We start from the raw sequence: 6,000 nt of genomic DNA on the forward strand, positions 1-6,000 counted from the left end.
TATCAGTTTTCAGACTTTGATATTTTGTTCAGTTTATTTTGATGATTTAGCTGTTAGTTTAGTGCATGTTGATATGGATGCATATTGAGACTGATTTAGACATGACGGTGATTTTTTTTTTTTGGATATATGACATGCTGACGTAGTTTCTTATCTGTGACATGTGTGCAGAGTACAGTACCAAAATTTCCTGATTTAAATTTCCTGATTTATTGCTTAGGATTCTTTTAGATTTAAATTTATTGCTGAGGACAACAAGATTTAAATCTGGGAATGGGTACCACGCAATTCATCAGACCATAAACTTCACATGGTCGGCAGGAGAAACTCATGATTACACAAATTACACAGAAATATCCAAATTACAAATGCAGTTGTTCAGGGGAGTTTCTCAATATTATTTTCATATTATATGATTTTAAATATTTCGTATTAGTTTATTTTAAAAATTATTTTGATTAAGTATTAGTTTATATTGAGTTTTCATATATAATAGTTTTTAATACCCCATCCATCCTTAATCACTAAATATTTAGTGAAATTTTAAAATTGGTGAATTTTTAGAATTTTCCATTGTGCTTGATATGTATGCATAGTGAATAATTACATGAAATTGGTTGATAGTTGAGATTAAGAGTATGATGGTGTAAATTTATTTTCACACATAAATGAGCGTCAGTCAAGCATGCTTCATAATTCACTGGAATAAGAGAAAAATAACTAAAGTGATCAAATAGAGAGTTGGAAAAATAAGTCTCACACCCTTAGCCGTGAGCTATTGAGCCTAAACAGAAAATATTTTTTTTGTGGTGTGAACTTCTCTGTATGAATCACTCCAGAACTTGTTTTGTTTCTCTTTGAAATGGTCTGTAGTATACAATTGTTGAAATGATAGAGGCAGTTCTTTCTAAAAGCTAGATAGCCAAATAGCCACCCTGATGTTCATCCTTAGTTGAAGCCCCTTTGAGCCTAGGCCTATTTATTCATTGACAGCTTATTGTGAATAGCCATTTTATACACATCCTCACCTGAACTGATTAAATTTCAAATTTAAATGAGGGACTAGATATGATTGAAACAAAAAGAGAAAATCAAACTCTAAGTGTATGGGAGAAAAGGGTGAAAAGAGGAAAAAGCCAAAAAGTGGTGGAAAAGAAAAGCAAAGAAAAAGGTTGAAATGTGTATCTGTACAAAAACAGAAAAAGAAAAACAAAAGGAAAAAGGAAAAGAAATAAAAGACTCATATTATATGAATAAGTGGAAGAGGAAAAAGAAGAAAAATAAGAGAAATCTGTTTACTATATGTTGAACAGTTAAACTAGTTACTCTTTGAAGTTGAATTTTGATCAGTTCTTAAGCCACTTACCCAGATGATTCCTTTCCTTTTCCCTAAAGCCACGTTACAACCTTAACAAAGACCTCTGGATTGACTTTGTATACTAATAAGACTGTGGAGAGTGAGAATATAAACAAGCCTATGGTAGTGTTAATGCAGTGAAGTAAGAGTGAAACACATACCCTTAAACACTGAGTATGAGTGAATAAATAAAAATCCAATGAGAAGGTGTTGTGGAAATTAAATGGTACTACTCTTTCTTTTGAGAACACATGTTATGATTTTATGACTGGTGAATTATGACTGTTTGCTTGAAATTGATGTGTCATTGATTTTTAATAAATCTGAATACTTTGATATCTCATTATTGATCAGTTTTCTGTCTGTTATTCATTAAGCATGACTAGCCGTCTCCAAACTTTCCCATAGTTTTATTCTAATTAATTGCTGAGGACAGCAATGTTCAAATCTGGGAATTGTTTGATAAACCTTTAGTTTATCTTATTTTATAGACTAAATTAATATAAAATATCAAGTTAAATAAGTCAAAAACTAGGATTTAATATAATAATCATGAACATTATCTGAATTTTTATTTAATTGAATCATCTTTGCTATTTTTTAGGGATTTGTTGACAAAAGGAGTCAAAGATGAAGATTGGATAGATAGAGATCACAACTAGAAAAGATGAGATCAAGAGATGATAGAGGAAGATAAAAAACAAGATAGATTTGAGATCTTATCAAGTTGTTAGAGAAGAAGCTTAAGCCTCCATCATGAAGCTTAAGCTTCCTAAACAAGCAAATAGCCTCTGCCAATGGAAGCTTAAGCCCCAATAAGGAAGCTTAAGCCTCCAAGATACCCAAAAAAAGTCTCGGCCTATGGGCGCTTAAGCCCCCAAATCAGGGCTTAAGCGCGCCACAAGAAGAAAGTTTTGTCGCGAGGAGCGCGCTTAAGCGCCCTCCATCGCGCCTAAGCGCGCAACGCGAATCTAAAATCACCGTCCTAGGGCGCTTAAGCGCGCTATAACAAGCTTAAGCGCCCAGTCAGATCCAACTTAGGCCCATTCAAGGTGTTTCATCAAGATACGAACTCTTAACCTATTTAAACACCATTGGGGACCAGAAATACATAACTTTCACATTGCAAAACAACTCTTGGGTGCTTAGAGGCTGAAGGAACGCGGAGGAACATCAGATTCATGTTCGTGAGCGGCGGAGACGGATCAACGTCAAGTGTTCACTGGAGACATTGAAGATCCACCAATTATCTATGGAGTTTGGGGGAGCTTTTCTATTTTCTTTTGTTCTTGATTTTGCTATGTCCGGCTAGTTCTTTAAGTAGTTAGGGTTATATGGATTTTAGTCAATTTATTATGTTTTGAACAATTCGCTGTGTTAATTTTCCTTTATATCATGAATGAAGTTATCTGTTTTTAATGCTTTATATAGGCTTGAATCTTATATAATGATCATCGGTGAATGCATGACAATACGAATGTTGGTGTGTGATCCATATCTGATAACTTCATCGTAAACGTTATGATTCTAGGGATAGACATAGGGTTTGCGTAATCTTTAAGATTCTTGAATTTAATGCTTGCATGCTTGGGGAATAACCGGGGAACTAGGGTTCTTCCAATATTGTAAAAGTTTTAGAGTAACAAGGGATTGAGCTCTAATAATATGCGAAAGAATTGATTAGATTGATACTAAGGACAATTAACATTAAGAAGGAATTCAAACGTAATAAGGAGATTAAATGAAATCGAACCCCTAGCTACGTTTTTATTTTATTAGTTAAATCACATCTTTAATTTCTTGTCTTTAATTCTTGCAAGTAATTAGCTTAATATTTAATATTTTAATTTTGCAATTCAAATCCTGTTTCCAAATACACTTTCGATTGTCCAACTAAGTTGCGATAGTGAATTAGTGCTTGAACCGTAATCCTCGTGGGAACGATCTCTTACTTAATCATATATTACTTGTACGATCGGTGCACTTGCCGTGAGTAGCAACATTGCTTAGCAACTTGCTCATCCACCTTATCTTGTCAATCTCCATAATGTTTTTCACGTTTCTTAGCTTAGAAAATATGTCTCAGATCCCTCTCGCATTCTTGATATAGACTCAGTACAAGTTAAAGAGAATCTAACTATTAAGACCAGACCAGCTCAAATCCTTGATAAAAATTGGAAGCAATTGAGGAATAGGATGGTTCCATTAATTAAAGTACGTTGGGAAGGACTTTCACCACATGAAGCGACATGGGGAAAAGAGGAAAAATTACGACAAAATTATCCAGAATTTTTTTAGCAGGTATGTCAAAATTTTGGGACAAAATTTTATTTAGGAGAGGGAAAATGTAATATTTTAAAATAATAATAATAATAATAATAATACAAATTAATTAGAAGTGACATGGCTGTATGCTAAATCCATTTGATGGTCTATTTAAATATCTGAAATAACTAGTTTAATCTATTTAAAATGAATAAAATATAACAAAATTTTAACAATACAAATTAACATGATCACTAACAATCATCGTATAAAAAGACACCTACTTCCTGACATTTTTCAAATATTGTTCGAAGAGGTCAATACCGCTTATGTAATATTTTGAAATAACAATAATAATAATAATAATAACAATAATAATAATAATAATAGTTAAAAAAAGAGAGAAGAAATTAAATTAGATTACTACATTTCAAGCATCTACTGAAATAAACTTCCATGGAAAGAAATTGGAAAATTGAAGCTCATTTGTAATAAAGTGTTTTTATCTCAAACAATGGATCATTCTAGATAGGCAACGTGTAATAAAGATAACATTGTTAAGATTTTTTGTTATATGCAATGATTACCTTATTAAAATTTAGTTAGATTTAAATGAAACTTTAGTTAGTTTAGTTACAACCCAATTAGATGCAATGATTAAACTAGTCAAATTAGTCAATACACTTGCGTATATATATGTGCACATATGTATCAGAAGAGAAAAGAACGCAAAAGTAAAGAAAAGAACACAATAAGAAAGGAAAGGAACAGCGAGAAAGAAAGGGATAGGAGAGGAGATAAGAAGGTTATATTGAGAGATAAAAACTTTCTCTCATTTTCTCTTCTTTTCGCTATTCTTTTTAAATTTTTATCGATAGTGTTATTCTGCCAAATTCCTTTCTTAAATTTCTTTTCTACTTGATTTTATTCATATCTTTAGCTTTATTATTATTTAGTCCTAAGATCTTATTTTTTAAAAAAGTTGATTACTGGTTAATGAGTTATTTGGTACCAAATAAATATTAAGAGAATGTGTAAATTTTAACTGTATGTTACTGCTGTGAACTGACCCACAAAAGTTTGGGATCAGATAGTTAGGGTAAGAGATGCCTTATCATGACTTGAGCTCCGTCATACAGAACTTTTCACATGCAGAGACCCACAAAGTTGGGCATTTAATTAGCTTCAGTTAAATATTACACAATTTATTATTTATCTTTATTCCTGAAATAATTTTATGAAATTACTTGAGAGAATGATATATTTTTCATTAATACGGTTGGAATGGTTATAGTTATAAAACCTCAATATTACTGAGAATTTTCTCACATTTTATTTGCTTTGCTAATCTTTCCAGATGCCTAACTAGTCTTTTTACGAAGAAGGATGGAATATTGCTGTTTATTTTTATAGTGACCTTGGGAATACTATATTGTGATGGGAAATCAGGGAGCTGTAGTTGTATTTTATCCTGACAGGGTGGAGACTTATGCGTATACTTTGGACTAAACAAGGATCGTGTACTAGTGTGTGACTGGAGAATATTATATATATATATATATAGTAAAGTAATGTAATCTGACGTAGGATGTAGGACTAATGTAAAATAATGATGAAGGTTAGGAAGTAGACTAAAAAAATATATATATGTAGATTGTACAAGGTTCTGTACGAATCCACATTCATGTCTATAAAATGAAGGATGTTAATTCTAGTTAATTAATTTTCTTCACATGTGTTAGCACCCACAAGTAATATGTTACGTTTTTGTTTTGTTCTACTATTCTTTTTCTTTTAGCTATGTTCATCTCCAGTTAAAAAAAAAAAGACAACGACGATGCAACGTGCTAGCATAATGGTATATAAAAAATAAAGGAAAATATTATTCTCATTTTACATGAGGTAATTATCTCCTTTTCTCTCACTTCGAAAATCGTGCTCTTTCTTTTTTCTTTTTCTTTTTTACTTTTAAATAGCGGGCCCTACTTGGATTCTCTCTGTAACATGAGAGAACTACTCTCATGTTACATGAGAGTAATATTACCCAAAAATAAATAAAGGAAATTAACTTTAACAAAAAAAAATGAAGTATTAATATTAAATATTCTATACTACGATATATATAAATCTAAAAGCAAATAGATGGTAGCTTCATTGCATCTGTGTATAGATTGTAACAATGATAATTAATTTTTTTTTATTTATTATTAATCCTTTTAATGTCATCACTATTATTAAAATGAAGGATGTTACAGGTTTCACCTTTTTGTGAGAGTGAAATGACACAAGTTGTGTCATTTAAAAGGACAAACACATTTCCCGTGCTTTTTTATTTTCACTAATTTATAAAATTGAAATAAAAAGAAAATGGAGGAGAG

The sequence above is a fragment of the Gastrolobium bilobum genome, unplaced genomic scaffold, assembly GCF_033153095.1.
Source record: "Gastrolobium bilobum isolate Gb01-03AN ecotype WA unplaced genomic scaffold, APGP_CSIRO_Gbil_v1 utg7742, whole genome shotgun sequence".
Lineage (NCBI taxonomy): Eukaryota > Viridiplantae > Streptophyta > Magnoliopsida > Fabales > Fabaceae > Gastrolobium > Gastrolobium bilobum.